The following is a 25,268-nucleotide window of genomic DNA, read 5'->3' on the forward strand; positions in this document are numbered from 1 at the left end:
GCATCTTCTCCTTGTCACTCCCACTGGCAGAGCTGCTCCTTGCTAGCCTGCAGCCCTGGGCTGGTGACCCTGCACTGTGCCCACCCAGCCAGGTTACCTGCTTCTGCTCCCTGCCACCTTCCAGGCAAACAGCTGGGAGGCTTCTGACCTGATGGGGGTGCTCCTAAGCTCTTGCCCCACTACCTCCCCCCACTTTTTGAAGGCTCCTTCTTGCTTCCTTGTTGCATCTGTCCTTTCCTTCTGCCTTTACTGCACCTGCTTGTGCCATGGTTGCTTTCTTGAGGACAATGGATTGCTGAGCTGACTTGTGCTATAACAGCATCTTCTGACTCAGCCTTGTGTTAGCATGGGGCTGTGGACAGTCTGACAGGCTGCCTCTTTGCTGCCACTGGCTCTGGGGTCTCTCTGGGTTGTTTTCCTTGGTGTGGTACAAACCAGCCTTCAAGATAACAGCAGAACATCTTGGAGTTCCGGTTATAAACTTCCTGTGATCACCAGATGCTTTATTTTTATTCCCTCACCTCCCTCTCTTCTGCTGACATTTTTATGACTATTTATATACTTTCTGGAGAAAAAAGAAAAAGAAACTCAATAACATATTTTTCCTATACTTTTTTATTAGGCCAATATTGAATTAAGGTATATTTATTTTTAGTAACAGTTATTTCTACTGTTCTTTTCCAGAACACAAGAGGCATCAGTAAGTAAGGCTGTACATCAGCCCATGACTGTATGTGCAAATATCACTGCTGCACAGAGCTCCCTCTCTTGCTTTCCTTTGTGCTGCATGTCACCTTCACACCGCTGCCACCAGCTCTCAATCACTCCCCTTGACGGAGGTCAAAGAGTACTTGCAAAGTCTTAAGTCTTCCTGGTGCCAGTCCAAGGGGCTGCTAGAGCACTTGAGACAGCCTTCCTCTCCATTTCTTAGCCTTCACAATGAAAGCTGGTTTTTTCTGACCTGGAGGCGCTTATTATTTCTTTAGTGCTTTGCTAGCAATGGTGTCAGCTAGCAAATTGTCATGTCTCATTTAGACTGACTTTGTCTGGACTTATTTCTTCATAGACTTTCAGCACAGCAAAATCTAAATGTAAGTTGCTACATGATTCCCTCATCTCTACCAAATTTTCAGTGGGAATATACTGGAATGGCTCCTAAATTCAACATCTCCACCATTACTGGCTTCTGACTCACAGCAAAGGACTCCTTGTAATATATCAGATTAGCAGCTAGAATGCTTTATGACATACTTATCTAAAGACTGTGGAAAACTCATTTAGCCTTTCTTGGCTTCCACTTGTCACTCATAAAATGGACATTGTGCTCTTCCTTCTTCTTGGATAATCTGCAAAGCTTTTATGATGATTTCCTATCTACATGCTGTGCATTTCCTATGTAATTTGCAGGCTCTTTGGGACTAGGAGTACCTGGGGTTTCCCATGCAGTAATTTTGTGCAAATAGAATGACCAACTTTCTCCCTTAATCTCTGTGCAACAGCCCATGATTTATCCTTTTGATTTGAAGGGGGGGGGGGGGGGGGGAGGAGAAAGAGAGTATTTAAAGAAGAATATTTTCTAAAAATTAGTGTATTTTGGCATTATCTTGAGCTGGCTCCATCTGTGTGAACCCCAACCACAGCGCTTCTGAGGGGGCCATTTCTCAATAATTTGGGTGGTGCTTGCCTTGGCATGAAGATGGACATTCATTAATTTCATTTGGGCAGGAAATCTATATTCTGTATTATTCTTGTGTTAATAATACAGAGGGCTAAATCAAAGGTGAATTGATTTCTTGAAGTTGAACATACTTTTGGCATTAGCACAAATACAGCCACAGTCAAAGAGCAGATCTTTCAATTTAGCTCTTATGCTGTTGATGTAAATAAAACTGCTCATGAAGCAAATTGCAGCCAGTTATTGTCTGCACTCAGAACCATTATGTTCTTTGGAAATGATCATTTATGTTAGACAGTGGATTAAGTTTCTATGAAAGTGTGTATGACAAATGCAAAACACAATTTACCTTGAAGGTCAACTGAATATTGGAAATGGCACTTACAGGTCATTATTATGCAGCTGAAATGATCCCAGGGATAGGGCTTATATTTGTGAAATGATACAAAACTGGAGATTCTTGATTAGCTGAAAGAAACATGAGAAAAAACCACATGGACTATTAATCCACAAGGCCACAGTGGGCTGGAGGTGAAGTTTCTGCATAATTATCTGGCTTGTGTGGGTAACACATGAGTATGAGAAAACATCCCTGTAAGGCATAGCAAGGAGAGGGAGAGATCTTCCCTTTGGTGCCTCATGTCAAGAGAAAGACTTAACTCCAATTTATGCACCATTAAGGTGTGGATTTGGGTAGGCAGAGCAGGAAGGCAACCCTGAACAGAGAGAATGGCATTTCTGGCAGAGCAGAGGACCCATCTGAGTATTTCTGTGCATGTTCTGGTCAGCAAACTTACTGTCATCTAAGGAAAATGATTAGCCACCCACCTTGAGGCACAACCTGTTCTTCCTCCTAGGAAGAAGAGTGAGTTACATACAACTACACCTTAAAGGCTGCTGTGAAATACTATCATCTCCTCGGGTACAGCCTTTTCGCTGGTGCTTGTGGCGTCACAGAAGTCCAGTCACCAAAGTTCTCTTTAGCTTTGAGTGCACAGTGCGGCAGGAACTGGGTTGCTGTGCCTCCAAACCTCTCTTGGAGACAGCCTGAGCTCAGCTGGGGTTTAGGCTGCCAGCCCATTTTGTGCATCCTGGTAATGGGGTGTCCTTGCAGTGAGGTGTCCTTGCAGGAAAAGCCCTGATCTGCACAGCCTGTGTGGCCTCAATCCCATAACATTGCTGCAGAGACAGAGGAGTATGGAGCTTCTCAGGTAAGTACCACATAGGAAGGCAGAGCCCCTCCACATGGCAGTGCAATTGTCCTTGGATCACATCCAGAGGTCCCAGGCTCCTTTTAGGTTCACCAGCTGGATCACCTAAACCTAACTCTCACTGTCCCTTCCACATGGCTGAGCAGCAAAGAAAATAGAGCACAGCCTCACACTCTTGGGGATGACATCCCAAAAAGCTGATGTTGGCATAAGGAAGCTTGCAAAAGAGAGAGTCCCCTTTCAAGAATATCATTGTGAATGATCCCAGATAATGTCCACAGGGATCTCTGCTGAGAGCTGCCTCTTGATGTGGGCACAGGGACCAATCCTCTGGCACAACTGGCTTGTACAGGCAACACTCCTTGGGTGTGCAGCCTCTGGCTTAACAGCACAGGCTCCAGCAGGTATAGGAATGATTTATTGGAGATGCATGATGCCATTCTGTTCAGCAAAAATGATGTGCTTATGAAGTGCTTTGCTGCTTTGGAGAGAAAGAAAAACTCCCACAGACTTGCCTCTATTGTCATTGGCTGATTGCAAACTGTCTTGAACAACCATAAAAATCCCACAGGAAGCTGCTTTGTGCCTTTAAAGAGAGCAAAGAGAGTCCTGAAGGCTCTGAAACAGTGACTACTAATCCCGGAGTAGGCACCTCTAGAAAATGGGAAATGGTGGACCTGGCTGTCAGAAGTAATCACCTGGAATACATATCCCAGTGCCTTTTCTAGACTAATTGGATGAGATACTGCCATCATTTCCAGCACAGGTCTGATGTTTGATGGAAATAGCACAGCCATGACCTGTCAGTATTGCTGATCCCATGCTAATGGTTCATGGGAGAGAAAAGGGGCCATTAGTGTAGCTTTGATGTATAAAGCTGGCTTCTTTTACTTCCAAGCTTACAGCGGGAGGTAGGATGGGAATTGCCTTAAAACACTGCTGGATACTGAAATAATAATAAAAAAACCCCAAAACTTGAGTAGATTATGAGTGAATGTCCTTTTCAATGGTGCTCTCCCTAATGAAATACAGCTCTCTCACCTCTGTCATATGCTCCTGTTTTCTGTGTGGTAACATCAGACAATCAATCTCGTCCCATCAGCTTCAGCAGTATGCAACTCCCCCAGCTCGCTGGGGAAAGACTCCTTTTTTTTTATTTCCTCTTTAATTAAGCTCTGTGGCATGCTGCTTTGCTTGCAAGACTCTAAGATGTATGTGTGTTGCTTCAAACAAACCATTGGAGAGAAGAGCATTAAAGATAGCCCTCTCTAACAGTGAGTGGTCCAGAGCCACAGGTAAATGAAGGCACAGGCAGCAGCATCAGCAACAAAAGGAGGTAATGATATGCAATTACTGGATTTGCAAACACTCTGCTGGGATCAGGATCTGCTGGGATCAGGACATCTAAACACACTATGCCAGGCTGCCAAAATTTTGAAAACAATTTTTTACAAATGCAAAGCAAGTGGGCACTTAGCAGCAGCACACATGATATGACAGGTTCTTTGAATAGTATGAATGGCTCTGTCAATAAAGTAAGAGACAGGAAAAGATAAATGTTTTCCATCCAGTTTTACTATTGTCTGCATCATTGTTCCTACAGTGTAGTCAGAGGTGATTTTAAACTGTTGTGAACAGGTAAAATTCAACCCATTTAAGTACACATTTATCAGGCAGGTGCCTGATAATCCAGGTCTCTAGAGATGTGAGCTGTCCCTCTCATTGCTTGGAGTCATTGCCCAGCCCATGAACTTGCTCTTGTTATTCAAGGGAGTTTGTGCCCTATTACTGCCAGCTTAAGCCTGTCCATTCACTAAAGGTGGCTGGTTGCCCTCTCTCAAACAGTTCACCTCATCCTTGAAATGCCTCTCCTTTCCATGTGCTGTTGTGCTCTCCAGCCACTGCCTGGGCATTCATCTGTTGATTACAGCCCATGTTTTTGTCCCCTGAATCTGGGCCATTGTTAGAGATGCTGGCAGACGTAACTACCCACTGAGACTTCAGAGTGGTATCTATATTTAGACCCTGACACATTCCTGGTGGGGTAAATAGGGTTACATAATAATAAATTGAAGCAGAGGTTAAAGATGAGGTGCAATGTGTTTGGCTTTCCTGGTCACATGCCCTGGGCCATTTATTGATTCACCTTTGGCAATGCATAGGGACTCTTGTGGCACACAAGATCCTGAACATCAACCCAGAAAGATTAGCACCATTACAGAGAAATTGTCATCTAAATAAGCAAGCAAGCAAATTTACAAATGTCAGAGCTCAGGAGCTGTGTCCTTGGTTGTTTTCCACTTAGATTTCACACTGTTCATAATGTACCTGTGCTAGAGACGCTGTACTTTCCTCAAAAGGACATGTGGGAACTTCTGCCCAATTGCCTATTTTCATCCCATTAGGAACTCAGTGTCCCTAGGATCTTTATCCTTCTCTAAATTTGCTTGAAACTGGTGAAAAAATATAAACAATCTGCTGTGGAAGGGCCAAGTAGCACAGCCAATGTAGTGACTACATTGATACTGTTTCATTAGAAGACTAGGCTAAACAACATGGAATAAATTACTATTTTAATCCTCGTGTTTTTCTGGTGAGGAATGTAAGTAAAGAGCAGTGCCATAAAGTACTTTGAAGGATTTGAAACATAAAAAGCATCTTGGCCTGTGAATTCTCCTGTTACTAGGCTGTTTATGAAAATCTTTTTGCACAAGAAGGTGTCTGGTGGCTTCAGATTAGATTATACATACCTGTTAGGAATAAAGCAGAAGGGGATTCTGATAAAAAGACCAAAGGCATAACCCATAAATCAAGAAGCGAAACAAAAATGGAACCTGCTGCTGATGGAATTTCCATTGATTTATTTGAACAGCCCCAGTATGAATAATAACTTAATCTGTCTCAAGACTCTCTCCCCACAGCACACTGATTTACAGCAGCCATCCATCTCTTTTCATAATTAGCAGTCTCTGACAGTATTTATTCTTCTCTGCCCACCTTCATTACCATTAAAATTTAGGCTTTCTCCCTGCTCTGGAGCAGCCAGCATTTGTACTGCCTGGTGCACTGGGATTAGTCAACAATTTGATTTGTAGAGGTGTTTTCTTATGCCATAGCTCCTTTCCACTGGCAGGTAGAGTCTTCTGCTTGCAGGAGGAAACTTTTCCAGGAATTCAGCAGAAATCAACACAGCTGTGGCACTGGTTAACAAAAAAAGGAGTGGGGCTGTAGTGCTGAAAGTCAAGGTGTGGAGCAAACAAGCCTCTGCCCCTTCAGCTGCTCAACAGAAACAAAAAGAACCAGGCTGGCCAAAGCATCAGTTAACAGAGTAAATAAATCAGGCTCCTTTTTTATAGGTGATTTTGAGAACCCATATTGTCTAATACACTGCAGAAGCAGATAAAAATATTATTGATGCATAAAAAGCATAAATGAAGATGTATCCTTTAAATTCCAAAAATATATCTTAAATAGCTGAATATAAGGTCAAAAGGTAACTTTCTGTTTCAGCATAATTACATTGATGACGTGTGATCACTGGATGGTGTGATCCCAGAGTTGATTTGGTAAAGAGAAAGCAAGACTGCATGTTCAGAATGTTAGATGGGCCTGAAGTTTCATAACTAACCTGATTATTCACTTATTGCTTGTTAACATGGTAAATCAAGAGATGGTGTTAGGCATTTAATCAGCATGTAATATTAATGTGAAATTAATTAAATAATTATTGACATCTCTATCAAAGTGACTACTTTTGATTATTAACCGAAATTTAATTAAGTTGCTTATGGCAATCTGTGAAATAATCTTTAAACAGGTTTATTTGAGACACAAATAGAAACTCCTCTTTGAACAAGGTATTTTGGGGTTCAGAGTTACCTCCTTCTGTCTATGGAGTATTAGTGGTTGAGCATGAGCCTTATAATAGATAGACAAACTTGACTTTAATTGCTCAAATCATTCCGGGTGAAACATTTTGTTCATTTTTCTCCCTCTTGTAGGAACTGTTGGAAGGTGACAGGGTGACCAAAGGAGGTATCCTGGAGGATACACGCTGCACCAAAGTGAAAACTGTGGTCTCCCTTTTTGTAAGTCAGAGGGAACAAAGTCAAATACATCATTTATTGCAAATTCTTCTTTCTGCTTGAATGACTGTGTCCATTTTCTGAGTATGGAGACAGAATATAGAGGTGAAAATGAAGTGCCTGTCTTGCCCCCTGAGCACGCACACTGACATGTTGATGAAATTCCACTTTCTGTTCCTTGATTTTACACCTTAATCATAGGCCCAAACATTCCAGCTTCATTGAGAAGCTGATTGCTCATGAATGTCACCCAGCCCCCAAGACTCCTACAGAATGTCTCATCACACATGCTTGTTTAGATAAACAAATATTGCTGACAGCAGCACCATGAATGAAACCTTATTTGCACAGCTTTGTGACTTGTGGCTGAGCTTGCTGGTGATTAGGAAAGGACATGTTCATCCTGCTGAGTTTTCATAGGTGAAGAACACAGGTTCTTCTCTTTTGATGGTGCAGGTTTTCATGGAATATGAAAGGTGTGTATTTGAGAGCTCTGCTCCTCTGTCCAATTTGGCTGAAGTCAAGTGATGTTTTCAGAATTTATTGTCAGGGTGACACCCAGAGACTGGGCCTTCAGACTGATAGTAGGAGTCATAAACCCTGCTTTCCTACATGAAATAGGCTATAATCATCCCTAGCAGGTAGACCTGTCTCAGGTCATCATACCATAGCCTTTTTAATTATCTTTATTATAGCAAAACCAATCATGGCCCTCTAAGAAAGCCACCTTCACAGCAGTTTGCCAGTAAGTTATTTACAGGTCTAAGTGTGTCTGCTGAATTTGTGCAGTCCTTCAACATAAGAATGATTCCCAGTATCACTGCTCTTTAATTTTGTATCTGAGCTAGTTTATTACCACAGGTCCTATCTTAAAAATCACTTAGATTCCAAACCTCATTATTCTATCACTCTTCTCTCTTTAGTTGTGTTTACCAGGAGAATTGAAATAGAACATTATCCCCCTTGCTGATTTTTGGTTGTAATGTGAGATCTTTGCTGTTTGGCACAGTCTTGATAAAGGAACCAGAGAAAGCTATTAAGGAGTAGTTTATATCAATGGTCAATGTCCTTTATAGTGCCACTTTTGAAAAACATCTTCATTCAATTGCCCTGTCAGGCAGCAATAACCACTTCCACTGATTTGTGGCAAAGCCAAGAAAAAAAATGAGTACTTCCTCATCTTTCTTGTGTGTGAGAAAGGAATTTCAAAATGGCTGTGGGGAACACCTGTATGTTTTTAACAGTAGAAAAGATGTGTGTGGGAAGAAGGGCCCCTTCCTAAAGATTGCACTTTGGAAACCTGGTGCTTACAACAGCAAATAAAACATACAGGGGCTGAGGGAGGAGGGAGCTTTGCAGTGACACAGAGACCTGCTGGCAGGAGAAGTGATAAATGTGGGATGCAGAGGGAGCAAGGCAACAACTGCACACCAAAGCACCCACCCTTCATCTCAGCAGCAGCTGGCTCTAAATGAACAGTGTGTTTGCCTTACCTTCAAATTCTCTGGCTTTTTTTTTGTCTCAACTTCACTACTTCTCCAGCAATAAAGAAACAACTTTGAGTTTATAGAACCCTTCACAAAGTGAGTTAGGGTCTGTGGAGTCAGGCTGAGAGTGTGAAGCAGATTTCAAGGTGCAGAGCAAAACCATATGCTCATCTTTAGCAGACACGGAGAGGATGCTGTATTCTTGTCTCTTGGGAATTTATTTTTGTGTTCATTTTTGTCAGGCACACCTGCAGGAGAAAGGAAAAAGAAAAGGAGATTCACGTGCAGAATTATGAAGCCAAACATCTCAGTTGTGAGGGGCCCTTTAGATAATCCATGTCACAATTTCATTTGTGTGAATGCACAACATCCACCAGTCACTTGTGGTGCCATGACAATACAATTCTTGTAGTTGGTCCTGAACACTACCAGGCATCACTACAGTATTTTGTGCGTGGCTGTGTGCTTCCCAGGCAGGCATCAAAGACACTGAAGAGATAAAATCACTTCCAAAAAAGGTCCCCCTCTGCTCTCATGGTAGTGTGAACACATGTTCAGAGTTACAGTGTCCTTTCAAAAGTTTCCAGGGGAAAGAGGCCAAATAGCATTATTTTGGAGCTGTGTAAATTTCTGAACTGGTAGCCAGGAGGAAGAAGCAACATTGCCTTCCATCTCGTAAAACATACATGAGACTCTATTTCAATTTTAACAGGATTTAAAACTAAATCTCTTCCAGAAAAAAAAAAAAAATCATACTATTCTGAAAGATATTTTGGTATTTGATCTTCTTTTCTTTAGACTTACTTTGAAGATTTTTATTAAGAGAAATTTGGAAAAGCCAGTTTACTTTGAAGTGTAATACAGAAACTCACTGTGCAAAAAAAGCCACTGAAATGCTTTGGCCTTTTGTAAATTACAAACAATGATAAGGCAAAAAATTACAAACCCACAAATTCTTTCAGACAACACAATGTGCTTTTTTTCCATCAAGAACTGCTGTCTCCCTGCAGTGAAGAAGCTGGATCACTAGCCTTTCCTGACCTCTCCATAAAAATGGCTTGATTAATGGAAAGGGAAGATGAGGCAAAAGCCTTCCCTACAAATAACAGCCGTCTTCTGACAGTGTCAGCGTCCCTCCTTTTCTTTAGGCACAGGGACCTTTTACACTTTGGGGAAAAAGGAAATAGATTCATTTCAAAGAACAGCATTCAGGCTCATTTAGAGTTTAACAGCCAGTGCTGTATTAATGGCTGTCATTTTCTGCCTGTGCTCGTACCTGCTGACACGGGCTTACAGCATCCTTGTGTTCATCAAAGTTGTTCATCTACCCCAGCCTGCTCCAAAATACACCCCAGAGTCCAGAGCGAAACAAAGTGATTCTTTAACTGCTGCTTCAACCTGTGCAGTCAGGGATCCGTCACAAATGCAGTCTTACAAATCTGAAAGTTAAAAAATTATGTAGAAAAGGAGATTTCTGCTAGAAACAGAGTTTCTTCCAGCTGAGAACAAGCTGATGGGAGCTTGAAGAATTCTGTGCATTTTAGAGGGTTCTGTAATTTCTTAATTATTTGAGGTCCAAATTTAGCTGTTACACTGAGAAGTACAGACTTCCTAAATTACCAGCACTGTCCCTGCTTAACCATATCTTGCCAGCAAGTAATTTCTTGAGCATTTTGAAAAGATAGGCTTAGAAAATTGTGAGAGTGTTGATAAAAATAATGACTGTGAAGCCAGGACAACCAGGTGTCTTGGATTAACATCCGAGACAGCAGTTGCAGATTAGAAGAAGGTAAAGATGTTTCTAGCTCTATTTCTCAGTCTGAAGTACCAAGGATACTGAAAGATATAGGAGCTTGTGCTGAGTAAATGTATGAGAGACCCTCAAGTCTATGAGTGAAGAAAATACTCATCAGATCTGTGAAATCTCATTTGAGATTTTTCAATTTTTTGTTAGCTCTGGCCAAAATATTCTTTAGGAAACTTATTTTCCTTTTCAAGTGAAGATTACAGCAAATAATAAATGAAGAAAAAATGTGGTTTGTGCAAAGGACAGCATTGGAAAGCATTTCCAATGAAAGAAAAATGCCAATAATGACACTCTTCTCCACTGCAAAGTATGCAATACAAAACATTTGGAACCCTCCAGCTGCACATTGGTGGAGGATGGAACCCTTGGAGTGTTGATACATATCCTCTTCTGTAGAGATCTGCGTTTGATCTGAGGTAAGGAGGCAGGACATGGGACAAAGTACATTTTTGGTTCATTGTTGTTCCATTTGCTATGTCAACTGTTCTTAAGCACATTGGGTTATTCAGAAACATGGTGAGATTGGGAAAAAAAACCCGTCCTAACATCACAAAAAAGTGTTACAGATATCTTGAGTTAAAACAGAAAAAGGGAAGAAAAAAGGAAAGCAACTTGTGTATTTACACTTGAAATAGCAGTTTAGGGAATGGACTTGAAAGAAAGCTCTTAGTTTAAAGATAAAGCCAAGACATTGACTTGACCCATTTAGTTACCAAAGCTAAATACTGACATTCTATGTTGCACTGAAATGTTATTATTCCATATGATTCTTTCACTTGCTTCAAATCCTCCAATCACATAATGCTGAAATAGATCTGTGTACTCCTCTTGGTTTATCTTAAGTTTGTGTGCTGACAATGGAAATATTTGGAAGGTGAGGCCTTCTCTTCCTTCTGCATCTACATCAAGGCTGCCTTCAGGAGGCAATCAGACTGCTTTGTTTCCTAGGTGGGTGGCACATAACATTTCACTGCAGCATGACTACCTTGCTGCTTTTCAAGGTCATTGCAAGGGGTACCGTGCAGAAATGAGCCCAGCCCAGAAAGATTGCAGGACTTACTGATGCAGCTGCAGCATCTGAGGGGAGCAGAGCAGTTGCAGCATGCAGGGAAAAATAGAGTGCAGCAACCAAAGTATTCAGGGAGGCAGAAAGGCTGCAGGATAATTTACAGGACAGGCTGGTCTTTCTGTACTTGCCTTTAAAGGATGACATTCACACCATGGGCATAGCAGGTGACATCTCACATGAGGCTAATCAGGTGGGAAGTGCACCTGGATCACAGCCTTGCTCTGGCTCTAGCTGTGATGGATGAAGGGCTGCTGCATCAGATGTCAGCTCAGACATGCAAAGTGCAGGGGGTGGTCATGGCTCTGGGGCAATCACTAACAGCACACCCACCTCTTGCTACCTCATAACAATGACAGGTGGAAAATTCAGGTGCTATGGTCTCCATTCCAGCTTTCCTCTTGTACTTCCTACAGTTTAAAGGAAGGCAGTTCATGAGGCACAAATATTTCCTCAGTATACTCTGAGACCTACCACTCATACCAGAAACATTAAAACTTGCTAGAGATTTTTATTACACAAATATTTCTGTGATGAATTTTTAGTTTTGATATCAGAGTTGAAAAGTTTTGAAAAGTGCTGAGCTTCCACTAAACAGGAGAGTGGGTAGAGACAAGTGAAAATGGTAAGAGGAGGGGAAACCACCCATTGTGCAAAACCTATTTGATATTTTACTCTGAGTTATTTTACTTGTTTTATCTCATGATGAGAATCATAAAACTGCAAGACAGAAACCTGAAAACCCATTTATCTCCCAAATAAATCCTGCTCTGCTACAGTGGCTGATCTAGCATCTAATTAAGTGGTTATGATAGTCTTCCCAACTATTTTTTTTTTTTTTTTTTGGTACTGTGAACTCCAGGCCACATTGCAAAGATTAGAGCTTCTCTATCTTTAAAATGTAGCATGGAGACTGTATTTCTGATTGAAACATTAAATATACAGAAGATCTAGATGCCTTTTCAGTCTCACATGCTACTTCAGCTAATCTAGGCACTTTTCCTCTCAGCATTTCATGCCAGAGTTATTAAATAATACCTTAAAACAGAATTGCTGGAGGGTTTTATGCACCAATTAGATAGTGAAGAAACAGAGGAAAAATTAAGCCACCTTTTTGCATGAATAGTGGTGGACATGCTGACTTTGCAACCTGATGGAAGGGCCTTTTATTCTGATATTTTGTGAGCCTCGAGAAATGTTTGCTGTTTCTGCAACAAGTAAAGCTCTTTGCAGGGTCCATCACAAGGCTTATTGTTGCCCACAGGCAGCCTCCAAGGGGCTGCACAACATCGAATTTCTGCCTCTGTTTCAACCCCTTTTTCCCCTCAGGGCTTTCCATCTACCTGAGACTGGAGGCATCCCCACAAGAGGAGGCAGGCATGGCTCAGCAAGCAGGGTGTTTTGGGGTGCCAAACCCAGCTCCAGGAACCACACACAGCATGAGGCTCCTGGCAGTGAGAAGGAAAGGAGACAGCCTATTACTGCTTTTAAATGAAGTCTGTTGCTGTCTTGAGAGGTATAAGGAAGGTTGGGTTTTTAACAGTTTTTTTAACCATCAGCAACTGTTGTCTGTAACCATATGTTGAACAGTCTCTTCATGACATCTTTCTACCCCTCCCTGGTGTTTCCTGCTGAGGCTGCCCCACCTGTTGAGCCACCAACAGCCTCCCCAGCCATCACTGCTTGCCAGAAACTCCTCATGGGCTTTGACCAATTACCTCTCAAGAGCTTCACAGACCACAAAAGCCCGTGTTAATCGAGAGGTGTTGGCATGCCTCCGAGGTTCAAAGAAATTCTTCCTTTTTGCCTTTCCTCATCAAGGTTTTGGCCTGAATTATGAGAATGCAGAGAAAGAAATGTATTCCTATAACATCATGAGCAAAGCTTAGTTTTGAACTAAGGCCACTTAAAGTGGATTATTTCTTTCTCTAAAAGCAGAATGGGTTTTCCTTTTTTGTCCAGCTCAAGGAAAATATTCTTTTAAAGTTGTATTCAAATCATCTTGTTCCTCTTGTAGGTTAGAATGGAGGAGGAAGAAAGAGAGTTAACACAAAAAACTAAAGAAATGTTGGGACAGGAAATGGAAATTTTAGGGTTGGTTGGCACTTCTGCTCCCTATAAGCAGCAGCTGTCCTTAACAGTCCTATCTAATTCTCCTTTTTTATATATTGATTTCTCATCCTCAGACTGCAGCCATCCAATGAGTAAGGAACACATTTGTAGTGTTCCCCTCACACCAGTCCACATGGCACTGCAGCCCCTCCTCTCAGCTGGGCTTAGTCACCATCCCTGGCAGGGTTCAAAGCCAGGTTGGGATGGGGCCCTGGGAAACCTGGCCTAGTGGAAGATCCCTGCCCATGGCAAGGGGGTTGGGATGAGATGATCTTTAAATTCCCTTCCAACCCAAACCATTCTGTATCAGCTGTGGGGGAAATTCTTGCACCACAGAGTCACATCTTGCATCTCTGTTAATGCCTAGTAATGAACAAGGGCTGCTGAAGGCATTTCATCCCCATCAGTCCACATGCAACAGCAACAGTTTGGATGCTGGGGATGCTCTCAGCATTCTGGAGTCCATGGTTGGGTGGCCATGCCTGATGATCCACCTGCAGGCTTTAGGGGCACAGGCTTCACTTGTTTCCCAGTAAACCCTACGTACCTGTAGGTAAGAGAGGGGAAGAATACCAACTAATTTAGGGATGTTTCCTCTGGCTGGCAGAGGCTTTGGGAAGCCAGGCAATTGTTGCTGTGCTCAAAGGCTGCTCATCTTGCCAGCCCATCCCCAGATACATATCCAGAAAGGCTTGGTCTGCTGTAGTATCTGTGTCAAGTTTGCAGCCTCCTAGAAATGTATCACATGCCCTGAAACGTTTGAAATGGCTTCAAGCACCTATGTTTGTTATTGAATTGAGCCCAGAAATCATGCATGACGCAATTTAAGACAACAATCTTCTGCTTTCTACACAACTTTGATTTATTTGAAGATTGTTGTGTGTCTCTTCACTCGACTGAGAAAACTCTTTCAGATTTACCTCACAGCTCATGTTTTCAAGTCCACTGATTGCTCTTATGTTATTTCCCATTTTTTTCACTCAGTTCACATTTTGTTTTAAAGATGCTCCAGACTGGACATGATGCACCACCCTTTGCTTTCATACCAGAAAGAAGAAATTACTCTTCTGTTTTTTGTCTTTCCTGTGATCTCCCCCTTATATTTTTACCTCAGAATAAGGTTAATTTTTTTTCTGTATGACATTATTGAATTTAGTTTTGTGATCCAACCTAGCTTGCATATCCAATTGTGATTGCTCCAACAGAAACCCAGATATTTTCATTGTTTTTAAGTTATTTTTCTGCCTCTATTTCTCCAGTAATTGCATGAGAATTTTGACAGTGATCCATTCCTCCAGAGTGCTGGCAGCCCCTTCCAGCCCAATATCACTGCAAATTCAATAAGCAGCACAACTACTCCTTCAGCCGGGTCATTAATATAGAGTACAATGGACTGGGCTGATTTTTGACCTCAAAGAGCTGCTTTTCCAAAAAGTTTTGTTCTTTTCCTTAATCATAATAATTGATAGCAATGTTTTTAGCATCAGTTGATTTGCACATATACTGGGAAGTGGAAAAAGCCCTTTGTTTTTTTCCTGTGGATTTTTCAGGAACTGCACTCCAGGCTTAGCAAGGCTCTTTCTGAGGGGTGCTGCCGAAATCACACACACTGAATTGAACCTGCCCTTTGTTTACTTGTGTGGCAGGATCCCCGGCATCTCTGCTGTATTTCACACAGTGGGAGGCCAGCCTGGACTTTCCAAGGTCAATCTCACTGCTGAAGACCAATGGCTCTCCTGCTGGGCAGGTGTCACAAGTCGAGTTTGTAGCAACACAAACTTGTCAACTGCTGAGCCTGCTCCGGTAGTTTAAGTGCATTTGACCAGTGAAGACCCTCAGTGCCTCAAATTAATTTACTTCTCTGCAGGGGGTAATAAGGAAAAAGAGGATGAGACAGATGCAAGTGAAAGAATCTGTGAAATTGTCAGTCCTCCTATCAAAAAGGCAACAGGAGCGTAAACTGTCTCCTGGAAGTACATACTGATGGGCTTAACCCGCAGTCTTGGATCTCAGCACAACAAGCTGTTTGGGAAATTAGGATCTGACCTGAATTAATCTCCTATGCAGACAAAAGGTCTGTGTGAGGCACCTGGGGCCTGTATTTCTACCCTTGAGAGTCTTCTGCTGATGAATTTAATGGGAGGACAAAAGCAATTAAAGTTTATTAGACCTCAGTTTCAAAATAGATGAAGAAATAACTGCAGTGCTGATTTATTAAGAAAAGGGTTTGTGGACTGAGGGCCCATGGAAATGGGTCACTGGAAAGGCTGTCATGGGGTGCATGAACATGGGGCACCACAAAAGAACTGTTTGCCATGGGGCTGTTTGAAAGCAGTAGACCTGCACAAGGGTGTCATTGTGCTGAAGAAGACCTGCCTTGTGACTTTTTGGTGGCAATTAGCTTCATCCAATCAGCCTCTTAATTAGTGCAGTTATTTTGGTCATGGGACAAATTTAGATGTCTCTCCATTGACCTCCAATGCACAGTGGAGAAATGGAGAGGTGATCAGCCATGCTCATTATAGAATTCATATATACCAAAAAAGCTTTGTAAAGGTGTTCAGTATTTCACAGATGTGCAAACTGATGCAGAACTCAATAAGGAACTTACCCAAGTTTTCCAGTGGAGCAGCTTCAAAGCCATGGCTAGAATTGAGGTCCCTGTATTTTGGCTCAGCTTTGTAAGAGAAACTCTGTTCTCCAAAAAGTGGGAGGACGTGAGCACAACAGGTTCTTCTGAGGTCACTCGGAAGTTCTGCTGTAGGATGCCATGAAGTCCCCTGGGTTCTGTGTTACAGCTATCACAAAATGTTTCAGTTCAGCATGGTAATAACGAATGGAATTTTTTACTGTAATTGTTATTATTTGCTCCACTGCACTTACTTTTTCTGTATGTGTTAATTTTATGTTGTTTTATGGCTTTAGCAAAATATTTTATCACATATTTAAAGTATATGCTCCAGAATCTTAAATGCATTTAAAGCTTGTGTTCAAAGTTAAGCAGATACAGAGATGGACACATATGCCCTAACTACCAGTAAGTTTGTGAGTATTTTGCCAAAGTAAGAGAATAATATTATTTTACATATTATTTCAATGATTATGATTCTAGTGACTGCAGAGGATTATATCAGGTGCTGGCTCTACTCTTCAGTGTTTTTCTGATGTGTGGTCTCAGACAGCAGTCAGGAGGCTTACACCCTCACTGCCCAGGTGTGGCTCACCAGCATTCATCCATGCAGCTCTGCATCAACTCTGGCTCTCTGGAGCTTGAGATTTGGCATCTGATCCTCTGGCATGGCACATGTGTGCCTGAAGTGGGGAAGGTCATGACGTTGCCCTGCCACTGCTGTCCCAGGGAGTGATCATAATCTTTTGAATCCCTTAAACTTTTAGAGAAAGTCTGTGATCCTTGTAATTCCTAGATTTCCCACTCTAATGTGCCACTGATGTAGCAGGATCCACATTATGGCAAAGACATCAGAAGTACACTTAATGGTCAAATCTAACTGTGGAGAAGCGGGGAGCTGAGCAGCCCCAACAAGGCATTGCATCCTGCATTCTAAATGGAGAAGGGACTAATTGTCTCCAGTTGATTCTGTTTTGTCTTGGGACTGTGTGGCTGCCTCAGCCTAGATAGGTGAATTTGGTCTCTAGGGAAACAGTTCTAGCTCTGGATTACTCTTTTCTTTAAGATCTCATTGTAGACTGTAGTCAATAAGTGGTTGAAATACGTATCTATTTAATGATGGTGAAAATTGAAGGTGTCCAGTAAAGCAGTTGTAATTGTGTTTAATGCTGAGACAATGAACCTAGTTAAGATTCAAATTGGTCTTCCTCTTTGTTTCTGTGTTCCAGTAATAAATGGTTAATTACCAGTTTCAAAAGCTCAGTGCAATTTGTCAGCCTGCAGAAATCACAGTGGTCACCATATTGTCAGTAAGAAGTTTGACCCCATTGTTTTTACAGATGAAAATATTTATTCTTTTATAGAAAATGCTGAGAAATCTCCTGACTTGAAATACCAAGGCACAGCCTTTTTGGGCGGGGTGGGGGCTGACAGAATGTGCACATCTGCTGAGTGCCATGAGCAAAGCTTCCCACAGTCCTCAGCTCTGTCTGTGTGACCCCTTCTCCTCTGCCACCAGGAGGTATCTGGCAGGACAGAGGCTCAGCACGAGACTCATCCCATCACCCTGGGGTAGTGGAACCCTCCCATTTAAGGTCCCACATTTGAACCCTTTGAACAGACTTTTTAGCTAGATTTGCTCTCTAAACAATTCTATTTCCAAAAGCCCTGAAACCTACAAACCCAAAGCCACTAAATCCCTGACTGATCCATATTTGCTTGTCTTGAGGGAAGGACCATTGGCCCCATGGGTGATGGGACTGAGATGTTCCCTTTGCTCCAAGCACTGATGCCTGCATTACAGAAGTGGGGTATTTTAGACAGCCATGGCAAAACCACAGTTTACTTGTTACTGTCTATGTTTAAAGTGATCAGTGGATTGTGAGGGAACCTCAGCATGAAATTTTCACAGTTTGGGCCAGAAACTGTCAAGTAACTTAGCTGCAAATATGGTTGTTGGCTAATATATGTTACATTATAATCTGAATTAATTTGAGCATTACAGTTAGGATTTCCTTGTTTCTTTATTTATTAGGGATGGTGAAACAGACTGAATTTGTACAATAAGGCACAGCATATCAGTGTTGTACTTGTGCTGCCACTATGTTATTCTCCAAGATTTCCTGCAAACAGCTACTTCTCTGAGCCAAAGACACTGCGAGCACAAAATTAACAGCACCTTGATGTGGAAATGCTGAGTGCGTTTTAGACAGAGAGTAGTACCCATCTATTCTGTTTTACTATATGCCACTCCAAAACTCCAGGCTCTTTAAATATTTGGATGAAAAATATAATGATTAGAAAAAAATAAAGAAGTCTGAGGAGACATACCAGAACACAGAAAAACCACAGCATAATTTCCATTTTGTTGCCTACTCTTATTTTCAGGTTCTAAGTTTCCTCAAGGAAGTAATTTGCTGGCTGGAATTATTGCCCAAGATAGCTTCCTCAAATTTAACAATCTTACTGCAGGAAAAAGAAAGGGAAGGTTGTGCCCCAGTAGCTGGGAAATGTGTGGCAGGGTCAGGGTAGATACTAATCTGCTGATCCTGATATTTTACTGCACAAAAATGACATATGCAAAATGCATTTGCATCTTTTCTCTATCCCTGACCAAATCATGCTAAGACAATTAAAACTGTGATTTCTCCCTTGCAGCTGAAAAAGAAACAGACCAAGAAGAGACCTGTTTCCTTTACAAATATTCCTCCTACTTTCAGAAACTCTGACAAGCACCATACAGGTCAAACAACTTTGAGATGACTCATAATTAGGACACAGTGTCATTGAGCTACGTGCTCAGAGTTTAACAAGACGGATCACAAATTAGCAAGCACAGATCTTGCAAGTTGCTGATAACAATGAACAGTGGAGTTACTCACTGTCTCTAGTTTTTCTCATTCCTTTCATCTCTTGACCTGTCCTTCTACTTATTTCCTGTTCTCAGAATATTTCAAGTTGGCATGATGGGTTTTCTGCAACTGATCCATAAACAAGCAAGTGAAGAGTGTTTCTCTTAGGGAATAAATTTGATTTATAATCCTTTTTCATAATTAAAAAGCCCCAAATTGCTACCAAACTTCTGATGCCTCCTTGCACTACAGAGTCTCCATTCTGCCTCATCATCTGTCTGTGAAGTAGAACACTTCCACAAGCCTTAATTCATTACCAAAATGAGAGCAGAAAAGCAAAACAAGAGGTATCATTACAATCTTGAAAGCAGAGTGCAGGAGCTATCTGCAATTTAATGGGTCCTGCAATTACATCTTGATTGAATGTGATGATGAAGCTTTCTTGTACAACATGGCACTCATCAGTACACCATGACCTAGACCTGACTGAGGATTTTAGTTTGCACAGATGAGAAAGGGGAATTCAAACCTGGGGGAATGATGGCCTAGATTATAAAATTATATGATTTTCCTTGTATTCTTTTTGGGAAGTGTCTTGCGTTGTACTAACAGTCAACAAGTAGGGATTGAGAAAAATTATCCAACATTTTCCCTTCATCAAATGTAACTACAGTAAGCACCTAGAAGCCTTTATCAGGAATAGACCCCAAGCAAAATTATTTTCTGTACTCAGAAGTAAGAACCAACTTTGGTCCTAAAGAGCTACCAGCCTAAAGAAACTAGTCAGGGAAACATCTGATTAAGATCCTCTTCACTATGCAGGAAAATTGAGGCTCAGGAGCACAAACGTTACAGACAAGATGCTGGAACAGAGCTGAGAGAGAACCTATTTCTTCTGGTTTTAGATGAACTCCAAGTGGTGTGTGGTGGAAGGGGGGACTGATTTATGCATCTTGACACACTCCAATTTTAGATCCTGGCTCCATTTTCTACCTGTGGCCTTTAACCTCATTATGGATGTGCTGTGATTTCTCCCATGGATGTAGAGGGTTCTAAGTTCTGCTTTTTTGAGGTACCACAGCAGGTCCAGTTGGACACCATACAAGAGAAGTTAAAAATAACTTATGGCTACCAGAGCCCTTTTTGCCTCTTAGGCCTGAGCCAGGGCTGCTGGAGACCATGGGTTGTTTTTTGTTGAGTTTGATGCACTTTGGTTTAGGCTGTAAACTGTTGCCATCTCTTCTTGCCTCTCTCTGCTGTCACTGTCACTCTGTCGAGGTGGTGGAAACACCATGTTTTTAAAAATCAGTAGTTCTTAGAGAAGTAATGAAGGAAACCGAAGTTACCAGTTTGGAGAAATGGAGGAAGATTTAAAGGTGTGAGGACACTGACTAACAAATCAGTCCTCTCTGGGCTGCTGTCACTGAAGTCCAGATGGCACCTGAGCATCTCAGATGTGGAGCCAGAGATGCTCAGTTTGGACAGACGGTTCATTATGGTGCAGGGCGAGGACCAGCTGCACAGAGGAGGCTGCTGCTGCAGCCGCTTCCTGCTGGAGGCTGATACCTGCCCATTGCTTTGGTAAAGGTTAACTCATGCTGGGTTAATAATTGTCTATTATCTGCCCAGAGGAACTAACTATCTTAAACAGAGCAAGGTAAAAATCTTCTTTTTCTGTCTTTTTTTTTAAAGCATTTTTCAAAGAAATGTGTACATTAATCAAACTCATGAATGAACAAAGGAAAGATAACAGCAGTGATATGTTCATTGGGGAAGGAGACCCTGGGTCACACAAATCCACCAGCAATGAATCTAAATAAAGTCAGGGAGAGTGTCACTGACTACTGCAATTATTATTGCCGTGATTGATAATGTAGTTCCTCAGCTAATGTGGTGATGTGCGTGGTCTGAAGGTCAGCAGCACAGCTGGTGAGGTGGAAAACCATGCTGTTGTGATAGGATGGGCTGATGCTTCATGGTCTAATACCCAGCTTCTGTAAATCAAGATTAATTTGGATTACAGTGCCCTGATCCTGGGCTGTCCTGCATGTGGTAGCTCTGCAGGATTGGTCTGAAGTTTGTCCTACTTTAGCCTTTTCAAGTTGAGTTGCTGACTTTTATTGATCCCTTCCCTTAGTTTTAAGTGTAATTTAGGTTTCAGAAGGGAAATAGAATGGATTTATCTGTTTCTGTCAAAGAATAGAAACATAAGAAATCTTTTTGTAGGGGTGTGACTGGTTTTATTCACTTCTGAGGGATGCAATGAGATTTAATGAGTGATTTGGAGTGGGGAAAAGTGTTGTGAAATTTCTCATGATTCACTCACTGAGATATCATGGGAAAAACAAGGAGGTGGAAGACCTGAGGTGAATTCTAGATAACCTTTAATGATGAAGGAAACAGTACACTGTATTATAATATAAACGGTGCTAAGGACACCTTTCAGAGTAGATTGATATCTGTGTTATTCCAGAAGTTCAAACACTTGAGATTGCAGATTAACTCAATGATTTAGAAGCATGGAGGAATGAATATATTACATAATTGAAGAACAGGAAACTGGTGCAAACTGTTGCAGTAAAATAAAGGAGCTCTGTGCTTTTCCTGTTCCCACAGCTATGACTATCATATCCAAATGTAACCCACTGCTGTAGCACGAACTGAGAACTGAGAAGACAAGCAGAAGAGACATTGGGATTTTCTTGAAACTGGTGAATTCAAGGCTCTCAGAAAGAATGAAGTACTGGAAACTTTTGCCACAGTAGCAACTGTGGCAAAACACCTTCTTATTTATTACACATAATCAGCAACAGGGACATGAAGTAAGATTTGCCCCCGAAATTTGACCTGTCTTAATAAAGTGTCTGAATGTGCCATATTTAGTTACATCACACAAATGTACATTTTCTTTTGCTTCTCAAATTTCCTCTCTGGATTTTTTGAGACCGTAAATTTTTGGGGCAAGCTTTCTAAATTATTCAGGCTGAAATCTCATAAAAATAGAAGATTGGACAGTTTTAAAGGCAACTAGAAATCTGAATACCATCTTTATTTATTACCAAATAGGGAACAAATTTGAAGCTCCTTTACTGCATTGTTGTATAAATATTGACTAAAGCATTGCTGTACAAGGAAGCCTGTAAGTTATTACTCAGTGCTCTAAAGACAGAAAGGGAGAATCTTTCATTCATTTCATTGTATTTCTAGGGCCTTTGAAGTCATTCATTCTAGGAAGAAGAGACTCTTACAGGTAATTTACTGTATTTGTGCCTTCTGTCCCATGGGCTATAATGCAAGATGAAATGTCAGTTTCTGCTTTCAGTCTTAGTTTCTCTTGCATTACTCCATCCTCCTTCTCCGAGGTACTCTTCAATGTAATCATTACACTCCAGTTTGGCTCCCTGCAGAAAGCTTGAATGGTATCATTTGCAGTAAAGGCATGTGTTCTGTCACCTGAGGATTCTCCAGTCCCTGGAAGAACAAGCCAAGAGAGTATTTGCCTCTGCAGTGGAGACACTGCTTCGAGATCCATTTGAACTCAGGAAGGAGAGAAGCACTTTGCTGGGGGTCTTCATCATCACAGCCAGCTGCTGGACATGGAGAAGTGTCAATGAAATAAAGATAGGATTTCTGAATTAGGGATGCAGATGAGTTTTTTTCTGTAAAAAGTCAAGAAATGTGTCTGTAGACACATTTACGTGTGGGATGGAAGAATTGGGCAGTGTCTTCTATTAGCCTCTTAAGGTTCTGCCACTCAATTTCTGTACATTGACTTTTGGCTTTGCATATACTGGAAATGTAAAGCTCATGAAATGTTTGTCTTCCATACCCTGAAACACAGGCACCTTTGGGGGAAACCTGGTGGCTATTTGAAACTATGATTAAGATGTAGATAGTCTCTGTTTGATCTTCAATTTTTGAGTGCCCAAAAATGGGCAAGGTGTTGGCGTGTAGATGAAGGTCCTTGTTTCCTAAAGGAGTTAATACAGAAACCAAACATTTGTGACATTTCCAAAGGGGTCTGTGGCAAAGTGGGGACATCTCCTCCCTGGCAGGCAGAGCCAGTGCTTTGCTTTTCAATAGCTAGAAGCATGACTGAAAAGATGCTTTACAAGGGAGCACGAGGAACCTTTTGGCAGTGATGGCCACTGGCTGCTACAGGAAAGGTTCAGGACCATCCAGAGGGCTGATTTTTTTTATTTTGAAGAGGGAAGAATCCCCACTGCTGCCTTATATTGCCCAGGCCGTGGGATCTTCTCCTCATGGCTCTCACTCTAACTCTTCTGTGCCTCTGTTCACCATGTAAAAAAAGGAGCAAACAAACATGTTGTACCTGTTTTGTAGTTCAAGGATTTCTATCTGTAGGCACATAGGATCCCATTGTTGGCCAAAAACCTTGGTGCTTCTTCCACAGTAGAGGTGAATCAATGATTACCATACCTATGACCTTCCTGTCAAGAGAAATGTAAAGTTTATCTATGTGCATGGGAAAAACAATCTTTGCATTGAGAGAGCAAAGACAGACAAAGAAAGCAAAAGAAAAGCAGAAGGATATCTTGACTGGGTATGGAGTAAACTCAGCAATAACACTTTCTACAAAGGAAATAGGAACTGTCTAAAGGAGTTCAGTGCTCCCATTTCTTTCCTCTCTGGAGGCTGGACCTGGCCATTTGCAATGCCAATTTGCAACCTCATTTCCCTGCCACAGCCTGGCAGGGCTTGGAAACATGTCCCAGCACAGTGCCTACACTGCAAACACTGCTCTATTATGCCACACAGCTATTTTAGCATTCTCCAAAACTGTCTTCCAGGGCAGAGTAAATGGTTTTCTACATCTTAATGGGTAAGGTTATAATATTTTACATATGTAACATATGTGTACATATGTATTATTGTTATTTTAATGATAGTTTTTTTCTTCTGAAATATTTCAGCATCCTCCTTCTGAAATATTTTATTTCAGATTAATTCTCTGTCCCTGGACAAATGTGACTTTTTTTCTGCTCTTTCAGTGAATATATTGTTATTCTATTCTGTTCTAGTCCTTATATCACTGTTCCTCCTGAAGGTACCAATACCTCCAATACCAGCTAACAGTAAATGCCCTTACTGAGCTCAGGGACCATATTTAAAGTGGAATTAAAGAGTGCTGTGACACATACTCAACTTCAGCTCAGGGTATTCTCTGTCTCTTCCTCTCAGCAGCTTCTCACGGTGCCCTCATCCCCCCAGAAAGGTGTAAGTCCTTCGTGAGGCTAACTGAACTCTGCTGGCATGGAGCCCTGGAGACTGAGCTCACAGTTAGAGCAGGGCTTTGTTCTCAGGAGCTGTCAGTGTGAGGTCATGCCATGTTACAGCAAGAAGGTTCATGATACCACCTTAACAGGAGAAAACAATGTAGCCCTGAGCTGTGTTTCAAGAGATAAAAGAAATGGAACAACTAGGGGAAGATCCATCAAATAAGATGAAAGAACATCACCAAGAAAAAAAAAGAAGGAATGAAAAAACCCCTGTGATGTACTAGTCTATGAAGCACAAAAGTAACAATGAAAGTAGTAACTTCAGAGAGTGCTGTTCCTTGTTCAGGCCTGTCTTTGATCTTTCTTTTTGATTCCCACAAGGGCATCTTCACAGTCCTTAGATATGGAATTGCTGGTACCAAGTCTTCCCCCATGGGATGGCCGAGCAGCCCTCCCTGCCCGTGGGATGCGCTTTTGCTGTGGCACGAGTGCACAGTGCAGCCCCTGAGCTGTCCATGAGAGCCATGCATGAGAGCACAGGTGGATGCTGAAGTTCGGAAAGGAGGGGGCTGCCTGGCCCAGCCCCAGAGCAGAGGTGGTTTATGAGCTGTTCCTTTTTCCTGTGCCATTGCTGCAGGCTGGTCAGAGCTGGTCAGAGGTGGTTTATGAGCTGTTCCTTTTTCCTGTGCCATTGCTGCAGGCTGGTCAGAGCATCTTCTAGGCTTCTTTTCCCAGGACAAGCTCATGTGCATCCGCACAGACCTCCCCTGTTCTACCTGCAGTGGGGCTCCCCCAGGAGCATCTGCACCTACTGAGGAGGCAGGCCCTTTCAGAGAAACAGCCCCTGTGATTGTTTCCATATGGTTTTAGAAAGGAAAGAAGAGGCCAGAATACCCCTCAACATTGAAAATGTAGCATTGTTCATGGCTTCTGCTGTCTCTTCCTTGCTTGCTGTCTACTGGAGAGAAGGACTCGGAGAGTTTGTCATCCCAGGCTGCAAGTGAAGGCATCCTGACTGTGCTAGGAAGATACATGGTACTCCTGTACCATGACACCAGTGCATGGGGCACTTGAGCTTCCTCTCAGGAAGCAAGGAAGAGCAAA

General features: G+C 41.9%; 2 long non-coding RNA genes across 2 annotated transcripts; one reads left to right on the forward strand and one right to left on the reverse strand.

The window, feature by feature from the left end:
• Positions 1-2,674: 2,674 nt before the first annotated feature.
• LOC111931800 (uncharacterized) lies at positions 2,675-7,020 on the forward strand. Its single transcript, XR_002865746.2, has 2 exons — positions 2,675-2,886; positions 6,888-7,020. It is a non-coding gene; the product is annotated as an uncharacterized LOC111931800 (long non-coding RNA).
• A 15,143-nt stretch (positions 7,021-22,163) lies between these two features.
• Positions 22,164-24,198, reverse strand: LOC111931801 (uncharacterized). The gene is made up of 3 exons (XR_002865747.2): positions 24,087-24,198; positions 23,258-23,375; positions 22,164-22,395 (listed from the first exon to the last, which is right to left on the reverse strand). It is a non-coding gene; the product is annotated as an uncharacterized LOC111931801 (long non-coding RNA).
• Positions 24,199-25,268: the final 1,070 nt, after the last annotated feature.

Source organism: Cyanistes caeruleus, chromosome 7 (genome assembly GCF_971803275.1).
Source record: "Cyanistes caeruleus chromosome 7, bCyaCae1.hap1.1, whole genome shotgun sequence".
NCBI classification, from domain to species: Eukaryota; Metazoa; Chordata; class Aves; order Passeriformes; family Paridae; genus Cyanistes; species Cyanistes caeruleus.